Source organism: Arvicanthis niloticus, unplaced genomic scaffold (genome assembly GCF_011762505.2).
Source record: "Arvicanthis niloticus isolate mArvNil1 unplaced genomic scaffold, mArvNil1.pat.X pat_scaffold_970_arrow_ctg1, whole genome shotgun sequence".
NCBI classification, from domain to species: domain Eukaryota; kingdom Metazoa; phylum Chordata; class Mammalia; order Rodentia; family Muridae; genus Arvicanthis; species Arvicanthis niloticus.
In genome coordinates this window covers 1,056-13,832 of record NW_023046525.1, presented here as the reverse complement: position 1 = coordinate 13,832, position 12,777 = coordinate 1,056, and the positions used below count along the sequence as shown (strand labels likewise).

The following is a 12,777-nucleotide window of genomic DNA, read 5'->3' as shown; positions in this document are numbered from 1 at the left end:
CTTTGCTGTAGCCCTGTCTAATGCCCCCACTGTATTTTCTGAATGGGTTGACTTATAAGTTCCTTTGTTCTGTAACTTCAGTGGCAGAATATGGCTTCCAGAGTATCTTGAATCTGTTATGTAGGACCATGGCCTCTCATATTGTGTTCATAATAAACTATTTCTCATAGAATTGTTTATATATAATATATATATATATATATATATATATATATATATATATATATTCCTGTTGTATAGAAATCTATGAAAGAAAGATTACCCCAATACCAACTACACAAAAGATTGAGACAAAAATACACCAAATTATTCTAATATCTAGAATAACACATTATATAGCAAATTCTAGAAATTTGTAGAATCTGCTAAAATAATGAAAGGAATGCTAACATCAGAAAACATGTGCCCTCAAATGAGAGGGATCATAATAAAATCTAAATGTTGTAAAGCAGAAGTTTTCCAGAGAACAATTCCTCCAAGTAGGAAGTAGGACTCTCACTATGGACCATTCACTTCATCATGTTTAAACATGTCTAGTCATATGATCCTTTAAAAATTCAAAGATCATGAAATATGTTGGGACATTTCCATACATTTCATGAGCCAAAAAGAGCTTTCTTCTCTGTCTAGCCTTCTTCCACATATAATGTTTCTCATGAAAATGTAATGTTGCAAGTAATATCCAAAATGTTTGCATTTTTCACAGTGTTTTAAGTACTGGCATCTACAGATGGATTTTTTTTAAAAATTATTTTCAAATTTATTGTTACTGTGTTTGAATATGTGAGTGTAAAAAATACATCCATCAAAAAATCTGAAAGGTTAGCCCATATGATACTGTATGATGTTTGAACATTAACATTTTTATGTGGTTCAAGCTGTATGTCTCCATCACGAAAGACAACCTGGCTTCCTCCTTGTGGCTTGAAATGCAGCTCGGTGGTAAAGTGCTCCCTCAGTTAGCATTCATGAGCATGCAGCCTTGAATCCAATCCCCAGAGCCACAAAAACTAAGAAGCTATCTCATTAACAAACTCAGTGGATTTATAAAATGTTAAGGGGATGAAGCCAAGCAGGGGGTTTTCCTGGAGGCAGGCGGGGAAGCCAAGCCTGGGAAGCCAAGCCTGGGACACCACAGGAGGCATCAAAGGTCAGTCTCAGTCCATGGAGACTTCAAATGCCCTCCAGGAACTCTCAAGTCTACCTTGTTCTGTACCAGCTCTGAAACTTCTGACAGACTTCACGCTCTGCTTCATTAATGGGATCAGACTTGACCTCATGTATGAAGTTGGGATAATATTTGCCACTAACTTAAAATCATGTTCTTTTAAAAAGGTATCTTTGTAGCTACTCCCATTAGCTTAGTCTTTTACACCCTGTACTGAAAATCTCTCCAAATTTCCTCCTCAAAACTACACATGAATATGTGAAGGGAGACCAGCTCTAGTCATGTTTGGAAAGAATAACATTCTGTTCCACATCCAGGAGAGCAAATATCCATGCTTGTTTTTTATGACAGAAAAGCTTTATGGGTTAGTTACCACATCCTCTGAATTCTCTGAGGTGTCCTGAAGCTCAGAGCAAACCAGAAATTAAATTAAATGATCTTCAGGGAGAGGCCAGTCCAAAGGTAGCAACACAACATCTAATTCTCCTGACTCCTTTCAAGCCACTGTAGCGACTTTCTTGACTATTTCCCTCGACAGTTTAGTTATTTTTTCCACGTGTAATAAACTCTTAAACTTACTCAAAACGATGGAAGGTACATGTCAAAATTTTTGATAAAGAAGGCAAAGGATGGGAACTTCTCAGAAACTGATCATAAGTGGATGAGGTTTAGATTTTAATGAAGAAGACAAACAGAAGAATAAGCCAAACCAAGATCAGGGCTCTCGGGTAAAACGTTAACACACTGGGATTGGTGGCACAGTGAGTTCCAGGATAGCCAGGGCTACACAGAAAAGCCATGTCTTGAAGAAAAGACATGGAGAAAAGAGAAGAGAAGAAAAGAAAAGAGAAGGAAAGAAAAGAGAAGGGAAGGGAAGGGAAGGGAAGGGAAGGGAAGGGAAGGGAAGGGAAGGGAAGGGACGGGACGGGACGGGACGGGACGAGACGAGACGAGATGAGATGAGACGAGACGAGATGAGACGAGAAAAAGAATGGAAGAAGGAACAACAATATCAACCAACCAGACCCTCCAGAGCTCCCAGGGACTAAACCACCAACCAAAGAGTACACATGGAGGCATCCATGGCTCCAGCTGGATATGTAGCAGAGGATGGCCTTATCTGGCATCATTGGGAGGAGAGCCCCTTGGTCCTGTGGAGGGAGGATCTATGCCCCAGTGTAGGGGAATGCTAAGGTGCTGAGGCAGGAGTGGGTGAGTGGGTGGTGGAGCACACTCATAGAGGCAGGGGGAGGGGGATGGGATAGGGAAATTCTGGAGGGGGAACCTGGAAAGGAGACAACATTTGAAATGTCGATAAAAATAACCAATAAAAATGAAAAAAAATTGTTCCCTTCCATGTATCCCTTATCAGGATGCTACATAGAGAACTAGGCAGGAAGAAATGAAGGAATAAAATAGCTGATGCTCTGGTGAGTAGGGTATCAAGTAAAGAAAACATAGAAAGAATTTCCATGGTGATGATAAAGAACAAACTCAAGGCAAGAACACAAAAGCTGGAGAGGGCTGAAGGAGAAGAAAGGATGTCTGGAACAGGGATGTCCCAAAGTCACCTGATAGACTGCATGGGATTATTTACAGCTGTGTGTCCTTATTGAGGAAGAGATGGTATCACAAATTAGTTCAACATACTTGTTATCTCGGGATCTATATTGTTGAGAAGCCAGTTGTCCCTTCCAGCTTCAGAGAACTTTCTATCCCCATGAGACAGTGCGCTACAGCAACTAACATGTCCTTCATGTTACTGACCCAAACCCTCACCATCCGTAGTCCTAGCATCAAAAGCATGCACTATATCATGAATGAAAACATAAACATAAAGACACGATGCCCCTAGGTATGGTTGGGGAAGAAGGCTTATTGTATATGACAGAAAAAATATAGCCAGAGGCATCTGGAAGAGCCCAGACTGGATGAGGGAGGGAGCAAAATAGGATGAGAAGAGAGAGAGGCAAGAAAGAAGCTGAGGCCTAGAGACTGGAATAGCCAAAGTGGCTGGGCTATATAGGGAAGAGAAGCTTGGGGAAGAGGCCCAACTCAGCACCTAGGCTGAAGAGTTCAGGGAAAGGGGGCAGGGTATGCCAGCCAGCTAGGATTGAAAGGACCCAGCACAAGACTCCCCAAGTCCAAGTTCTTAGCACAAAGGAAATTTATTTGTCCCAGAGGGACAGAGGCCAGGAAATAAGGGACAAATATAGGAGATAGAGGAAAAGAGGAAAAGGAATAAAGGTGAAGAGAGAAGGGGTATTTGCCAGGGAGGGGTAGAGGACTGCCTCTAGATAGGGAGGAGATGGGGTGGCCTACAGGCAAATGACAGCTTATAAAGATAAAAGGGGAAACCCTGTGTCAGGATGAGGTGTTTAACTTTGATTGGACAGGTTAATTAAGGTAGCCAAAGGGGGCATTTGATTGCTGGACTTTAATACTTTGGTAGCTGGACCTTGGTAGTCAACCTCAGGAGGAGTAGCCAAATAATGGAATAGATCTTTGTGCCTAGCTTTAGGAATGTAATCTAGTAGTTTTTTTTTTTTTTTTTTTTTTTTTTTTTTTTTTTTTTTTTTTTTTTATAAGGCAGAGAAAATGGAGGAAGGGTAAGGTCTGCCAAAGTCATGCTTGCAGGTTCAGGCCTGCTGGAGTCCCTTCAAGGATGACTTTGTAGTAGGTACAGATGTTGGGAGAGCCTGGAAGACATGTCTATTTTGATGCATTAAATAGGCTCCTCAGTTGGCCATCTGTCCTGAACGTGAGATCTAACACATCAGAGCTAAGATTTTATTATTTTTAATTATTTGTATGTGCATCATGTCTGTGCAGTGTGTGTAACTGCAGCATTGGTCACACAGACACACACTAGCTAGCCATCTAGTAAATCTAGCCAGAAAGTTCTAATGATAAACTTACCTCAAGGCAACAGGCAGGAGAGCAATGGAGGTCACATGACATCCTATTATGGCCTCTACATGTATGCACTGGCATAAACATTCATACATGCAACACAACATACATGGGGCGGGGAGAGAGAGAGAGAGAGAGAGAGAGAGAGAGAGAGAGAGAGAGAGAGAGAAGAAGAAGAAGAAGAAGAAGAAGAAGAAGAAGAAGAAGAAGAAGAAGAAGAAGAAGAAGAAGAAGAAGAAGAAGAAGAAGGTACATACCTGTTGTTCCGGAGGTAAAAATGTAGAGGCAAGTAGACTTGAGGCTTGAGGTGACATGATGACTTGGTGGTACTGGCTCATCAGAGGCAAGACTCAGCTTTTCTTTGAGTGAAATGATACCTTCTGGAACAGAATCCTTCATTCCCCAAACCCTGACATGTTTTGGGAGGCTGGGAAGGATTTCTTCTATGCTTCCAAGCAAATCTGTGAAGCAAAAGATTAGAAATAGGTCAACAAACTCAAATCTCCAATGTTTCCTGTTGGGTTTTCTTCCTGTGTTAGGGCAGAGACAAAAAGGAAACAAAGTATATCTTCTGTCTGATGGAGTGGCATCAAGGCTATCTCATGCTTATACTTGGTTCGCAAAATTTTATTTTGTTTTGTGGCATGTCACTCTAATCTGTCTAGTCTGTCCTTAAATTTGTAATCTCCTGACTCAGTTTGCAAACTCCAGTGACTATAAGCATGAGCCACCATTCCAGCCCTCGTGGCTCTATTTTCAACAGGAGTAACTGAAACAACAATTTTGTCATCATCGAATTGAACAACACAGAATAGATTCACATAAATGTTGGCCACTGTGATAGTTTTCTGCTAAAAGACTATATGTCCCAGCTTCCTTTGGCCAGTCCAATCAGATCTGAGAGAGAGAGGCTGTGGTGTGGTAGTAGTTTTTGTTCTTATAAGGGGCCAGATCCCATCTTCTTCTGTAGACATTTTGACCATCTGCACAAGTACCCCCATCATGAATAAACACTGTCTCACCTAAAGTCAGAACAAGCTTTACTTTCTTCTTGCTTTCTGTCTCTGCATAGCTGCTTACATTTTAATAAGAGATTTATTAAAACTATACTTTTTCCAGTTTTAAAATAAAACTACTGGCCAGGCAGTGGTGGTACACACCTTTGAATTAGTTAAGTCTGGACTGGGACTGGGCAGTGGTAGTACACACCTTTAATCCCAGCACTTGGGAGGCAGAGGCAAGCGGATTTCTGAGTTCGAGGCCAGCCTGGTCTACAGAGTGAGATCCATGATAGCCAGGGCTACACAGAGAGACCATGTCTCAAAAAACCAAAATAAATAAATAAATAAATAAATAAATAAATAAATAAATAAATAAATAAATAAAACTACTGTAAGGGTAAAAGCTAACCTGTAAACCCCACTTGCCCAAGGACAGATACTTCCTGAAATACTGGAGACTACTGTTGGTGGGAGGTAACATGTTTTTATTCACCTAAACAAGTTTGACCCAACTGAGCCAGATATGCTTGATCACATGTAGGCAGGAAGTAAGAGGGCAGGAAACACATCAGGGGTACATGCTGACCCCTGATTGGATGTAGGCAGGAGGTGCATAGGCAGAAAATACATCAGGATATATGCTTGCCCCTGGTACACGGGCAAGCATGTACCAGGGCATGGGAAATGCAGTAGCCCTATGGTTTTGCTTTTTAAGTCTAAGCAAAATATGACTCTTTGCCATTTTCTGGAAACCCAGGAATGGATCTGGCCAGAGGCCAACATTCTGGCCAGTATTTAATTAAACTTGCTTCAAAATTGTCTCCAAACTGTGGTATGGTCTAATTCTCACCCAGTGGGATGAATCCTACTTTCCAGATTCTATTCAAATATAAATTTAGGATAATACACTAGACATTTTCTTTTAAATACCACTTGGTAGTTAATTATTCTGGGAGTACATCTGGGTACTTAATTGCTCGACCTTAATAAAGCACATTTGGGTAAATCCCTTGGCTTCTCTGGAAGTCATAGGATCATTGTGGTTTTAAGGCCAGTTTGAAGCCAAAGGTTAAGTGAATTCAGAAAGATGCCTTGTTTTTGGCACCATTGATAAGTAAGTTGCAAATCCCTGAAGCAGGGAGGAGGAGGGGAAGGAAGGCTAGCTTCCAGAAAACGGACAAAGTCCTTCATGCAGGAAGCAATATGACAGCTGAGAGTGGAGTGGTGACCAGAAACTCCAGCAGAATCCTGAGGTTTAAAGCCAAGGACAGAATGAAAGTCAAGTAGACAAGAGGAACAGATGATCCCGACAGCTCATGTCTCCACACTTGGAAAGCCTTGGAGTGTAGTGGGTTCAAGGGTCTGACTGTGAGGGGACTGGAAAGGAACCAGGATACTGTTTTTAAGAAACTCTTTTTTTTTTTTTTCAGGACTAAGAATACAAAAACTAATGGCTAGGGTGAGGTGGGACTAAGTTCTTTAAAACTTTCATTTAGTCACTAATAAGTGTAGAGTGTCATCCTCTAGATATGGAAGATGAGGTGACAGTGAGCCCCTCATCAGGGAGTATTAGATATTTAGGTACCCAGTACTTAATAGTATGCAAAAGAAACAAAATTCATTATTCTTGAAAACTCTTTTTTTTTTCCAGAACATAGAAAAAACTATGTTATTTACATTCTTTGTACTGTATTTCTGCCACAGTTTAACATGGATCTCTGAGAGTAAAAGTTTTACATTTATCATAGCTGCTATGTTTTTTACTCAATATTTCTATGATATGCTATTCATTTCCAAGGTGTGAGGGAGTTCTTCATGCTGTATTTACGTTAATTTAGCATCTACCACAAGGCCTTCAGTGGCGCTATGTATTAATACCTGCTGGCTTTTTGCAATTGATTCAACCAGAGTCAGACGAGGTGAAAAAGATTCTTTCTTTACTTTTCTGTGAACATGACCCTGACAACTCCTTTGCTTTAGACTCTTAGCCTCAAGAACTGGGCAGAATATATTTCTCTTATTTTAAACTCCCAGTCAAGGTACTTTATCACAGCATCTTTAGAAAGCTAATAAAACAAGGTCTCAAAATAGTGCCCAGTGCAACAGGTAATGGAACTAAAGTTAAATAATTCTAAAACTATATACGCATCATAAAGAAACCAATGACTTGGGCTAGAGAGATCGGGCTCAGAGGTTAAGCGTATGTATTATTCCTGTAGAAGACCTGAGTTCAGCTTCTGGCACCCACATCAGGAGGTTCACAATGCCCTATAATCCACCTCCTAAGGTTAAAGACCCTCTTCTGGTATCTTTGGGAACTTGTACTCTCATGCATATACCCCAACAGAGAGACACACAAATATTATATATGCTTTAAAAATTCTTTAAAAAACAGTGATTAAAGAGAATATCATTTGGGCTGGTGAGATGGTTCAGCGGTTAAGAGCACTGACTGCTCTTCTGGTGGTCATGAGTTCAAATCCCAGCAACCACATGGTGGCTGACAACCATCCATAATGAGATCTGATGCCCTCTTATGAGCAAGTGGGGCTGGAGAGGGTGGGGATGCAGAGCAAGTGGAGGCCTGAAGCAAAGTGGGGCTGGAGCAAGAGGGAGAGGGGAAGGCAGGGAAAAGAAAAATATCATTTAATATACAATAGACCCTGGTCAGATGCTCTAGAATATATGAATTTTGGTCTGTACATAAAAAGCAATTATATGTTATTTAATTCTTAAAATTAAACTCGAAACATAATCACAGTCTCTATCTTGTTTTGAATCTGAATCCACAGTACTATGTTAAACATTTTCATGAATGAGAATGTGAAGCGTGAAGGATTATCTGGTTAGAGCTGTCAGCCTCTGTGCAGTTCTACTACAGTGGAACCTATTAGGAAACACTCCTGGTTAGATTTCTATACTTCAGATGAATTATAAAGATTTTCTTCTCCCTACCTCCTTTTCTGGAGACTTTGCCAATCGGTACTGACCCAGGGCCTCCTTAGTTCTTTCCAGAAAACCTTCTTTTCCCCACAAATCTCACCCTTTTCTCCTAGCCCATTTTCATTCCTTTGTGTCACCTAACAACAATCAAATTTATTCTCTACCAGGAACCCCACACCCAGCACACTTGCCTAAGATCCAGAGTGGGATATAACAACCAAAGAGTGGATCACCCACCCAATAAAGACTAGAACAGGTATCTACACCGAGAGACCCTTCAAACAGTTTATAAAAATAACAAGATACAGAATTAACACACAAAAGTCAGTTGCCTTCCTATATACGAATGACAGATTGAGAAAGAAATCATAGAAACAGTACCTTTCACAATAGCCTCAATTAAAAAAAAAAGTAATATCCTGGATAACTTTAATCAAGCAATTAAAAAAGACTTGAACAAAAAAAAATAATTCAACATAATTCTTTATGGATATTGAGAAAAAAAGTCTTCAACGTCATGTGAAAACACAGAAGACCCAGGAGAACTAAAGCAATCCTGGATAATATGGGAACTCCTGGAGGTATCGCCATCCTAGATTTCAAGTTGTACTACAGAGTTGTAGTAATAAAACTAGGATGGTATTGGTATAAAAATAAACACATTGGTCAACTGAACTGAACTGAACTGAAGACCCAGGCATAAGTCCACATCTATGGACATCTGGTTTTTTCAAAGGAGACAAAAATACAGTGGAGAAAAGACAAAATCTCCCACAAATGGTTCTGTTCAGACTGAATGATTGCATGTAGAAGTTCTAAAACTGACTCATGTCTATCACCCTGTAGAAAACTCAACTCCAAATGGATTAAGACCTTCCATGTAGATCCAGTTCCCCTGAACATGGTAAAAGAGAAAGTGAAAAGTAGGCTTGAACTCATTGGTACAGGAAAGGATGTTCTAAACAGGATAGTGATAGTACAGGACACCAACACCACAGTCACTAACACTTAATAAGTATGACCTCATAAAGCTAAGAAGCTTCTTTATGCCAAAGGACACTATCATTCCATCAAGGCAGCAGCCTTCAGAAAGGGAAAGGATTTTTATTAATTATACATATGATGAGGGTAGCTTCTAGAATATATGATGAGCTTTAAACAAAAAGATCCTGAACATCAAGAAAATAGATAACACAACTTAAAAATGGAGTATAGATCTGAGAAGAGAGTTCTGGAAAGATGAAACATGAATGGCTGGGAAACACCTAGTGAAATGGTCAACATCCTTAGCCATCAGGAAAATGCAGATTAAAACTCTTATCCCAGTCAGAATGGCCAAGATCAATAAAACAAAGGGCAGCTCATATAAGTGAAGGTGTGGGCTTGGGAGACATTTAATCATTGTTAGTGGTGGTGCCAACTTGTGTAACTACTGTGGAAATCCATGTCACAATTTCTCAGGGAGCTGGGGATAAAACTACCTCAAGACCAGCTATACCATCCTTGAGCAAATACCCACAGGATTCAGTATCCTTACTACAGAGGCACTTGCTCAACCATGTTAATTACTGACCCATTCCTAATAGACAAAACTTAGAAATGGCCTGGATGTTCATCAACTGGTGAATAGACAATGAGAATGTGTTGCATTTACACAATGGAATATTATTCACAAGGAGAAATAAAATTATAAAATTTGTCTTTAAATGGATGGAACTAGGGGAAAAAAATCATCCTGAATGAGGTAACCCAAAGCCCAAATAACAGATATTCTGTTTTCTCTTTTGTGTGTAGGTTTTAAGCTTTCAAAATGTATGATTTAAACCAAATAACCACAGAGGTTAGGTAGCTAGTAAGGGACCAGAGGAGAGGAAAGAATCTCCCATGGAAGGAAAAATAAAATTAGTGTTACGGAGAGGCAAGAAGAACCTAGAATAGGAAAACTAAATAAGCAAGAAATGGGAGTGAAGGGTAAACAAAGGAATACGGGGAGGAACAAATGAAACTAAAATCTGTTTTAACACCTACTGCTGCAGAAACTTCCATACATATGTAGATGTAGATTTCATGTATACAGATATATGAAAACACACACACACACACACACACACACACACATATTCATTCTAAGTGAAGCAACCAAATAATAGTGGCACCAAAGCCCCAACTAGATATCTTATGGACAAGATGACACCTCCAGTGGCAGGAATTGGTTAAATCCAGTTGAGTCATTGTGCAAAGTGGCCCCATATAAATCCCTAAATATCACAGGCTATTGCCAATGTTATTTTTGATGTCCACAACTTGATGGTAAAGCCCTACTGACACTTATGCCCAAAAACACACAGACATCAAGCTGGTGGCTAACTAGAAGCTTCCCACCTAGTGACCAGCATTTGTGGTATTGGAAAATACTCTAAACACTACCAAAAAAGAAAGGTGCAACCAAGATCACCCAGCTACAAAACTGTGACCTAGCTGCAAAGATAAACTGATGCAGTGCTGGCACAAGTGTTATGGGAATAACAACCACTTTCTAAATGGAATTTAAGGCCCACTCCGTGAGATAGAACCCATACCTGTTATTGCTAAAGTAGCCAAGAACCTGAAGCTAGATAGGTCCTGGACCTAGGGGGAAACCTAATACTATTATTCTGCTTAAGGAATAAAATGACTCTTAACAACATCCAGCTATACTCCTAGATCAGCGCTCAGCCTACATTAGAGAGGCTTTTTACAGTAGACGGGAATTAACTCAGAGAGTCACAGCTGGACAAAGTTCAGAGTCAAAGACCTCGGAGCCCTCAATCCTAAATGGAATGTCTTCATCACAGCCTTCCCCTCAGCTCCAAGGGATCTACAAGGAGGAGGAGGCAGAAAGACTTAGAGCCAGAGGTGATGGATGACTCCAAGCAAAAGTGTCTTCCAGGCAGACCAGGACTGATGCACATATGAACGTACAGATACTGTGACAGAATGCACAGGACCTAGCCCAGGTTCAGTCAAGGGGTCCTAGCACTGAAGCTAGGAGGTATCTGCAGGGTTTTAGGTCTAACTAGGAAGCTATCTCTGATGTTTGCTGGCAAAGAAAAGGTCATCATTTTTCCCAGCGGAGTCTCACTGGGTGTGACAACCACACTTCAGGGCGAGCCTCATGACCAGGAATGATTAGCCAGCACAAAAAACTTCAATAGTGTTTTGTGGATTTTTTTTTAATTTCATTTAGTTTTTTTTCTCTCTTCCTCTTTTGTTTTTTGCTTGTTTGTTCGAATTTTCATTTTTGTGTTTGGGGTGTGTGTGTGTGTGAGTGTGAGTGTGTGTTTTGTGGTTTTCTTTGTTCTTGTTTGAGAAAGAGAAAACAAAGACCATAAAGTTGGAGCACATAAAGTTATGGAGGTCAGGAGTATCTGAGGGAGAGGGAAAACATGAACAAAATGTATTCTATGAAAAAATATTTTACAATAAAATTAATTTATAAAAATTAATAATGAGTCAAATGGCACTAGATAACTCATAAATAGAATCTGTAAGAAACTTGAAACAAACACATAAATAACAGGATGCCACGTCACCAGGGAGCTGGGGGTTAGGTCTTAACATGTCTTATTAATTTTTATTTCTATCACAAATTCAAATAAAGCAAGATGTAAGAATCTAAGGGGAGTTCTCAGTTCTGGTGAGTTCATGCAGTTACTCCACATCCTGCTGTGTGCAGACTGCTTTTGGCCTGGAGCGGAAGACTACAAGGATGGCTGGAAGGAAAAACAAGACAGAAACAGGAAGACAGCACAAAGGAGCTAGCCTTTCAAAACAACAGTTCTAGATCTTGTTTAAATTATTCTTTCTGGCATATGAACTTATTGATTCTCTCAACTACTTACTGTAGTTATCATAATTTTAAATTGGCCATCAGGAATTATAAGCCAATGGCTAAACTTCTGTAACTTCTTAAATAAACTGGGATATAAGTATGGAGTTTCAATATGATTGGGAACTGAATCTTTGTTGAGTCTAGAGAGTCTAGGGACTAGCGAGGGTTTTCAAGGAGTAGTCATGTTTATAAGAATAAGGGAAGTGAGCAAAACTCAAAGGAAACTCGATTTCACATCCTTAAAATTCAGCTGAGACAGAATTCTCAAATACAATTCTTTCAGCCATGGTTAAAAGTGATAGTGGGCATTGAAATGCAAGGGTGAAGCATCAGTGTGAGGAGAAAGAGGACTGGAGGGTGGATCACTGTTAAGAGGATTTCCTGTTTTTTTTTTTTTTTCAGATATTCTATTTACACTTTAGATGCCATCCCCTTTCCCCATTCCCCCCCCCTTAGAAAACCGCTATCCCATGCCCCCTTTTCCTTTTTGCATTTATACATTTTTTAAAAATGTTAATCATAGGTTCAGAATTCAGTTCTCAGTACTCAGTAGGCATGTCTAGCTCCAAGAGGTCTCTTTCTGGCCTCTGAGGGCACCCACATACACCTGGGGTTTTACCAAACCCCAACCTTAAAAAGAAAATAAAATCTTATAAGAAAGGATACAGAATCACTAATTACTCTATCACTATCAATTTTAACAATATGAAAGAGGCTTCCTCGATTTTGAAAGGAAATTTAAAATACTGATATGACTTACAATAATAGTTTAATTATGTTTATTTATTTTGTGGCTGTTTGGCCTGCATGTATGTCTTGTACCATGTACACCCTTGGTGACTGTGGAGGCCAAAAGAATGTCCTCTTTTCAGATCCTCTGG

At 39.8% G+C, this 12,777-nt stretch overlaps 1 pseudogene; it reads right to left on the bottom strand.

Annotated features, from left to right (window-relative positions):
* Positions 1-4,542, bottom strand: part of LOC117702550 (long-chain fatty acid transport protein 6-like) — a 41,589-nt pseudogene extending 37,047 nt beyond the window's left edge.
* Positions 4,543-12,777: the final 8,235 nt, after the last annotated feature.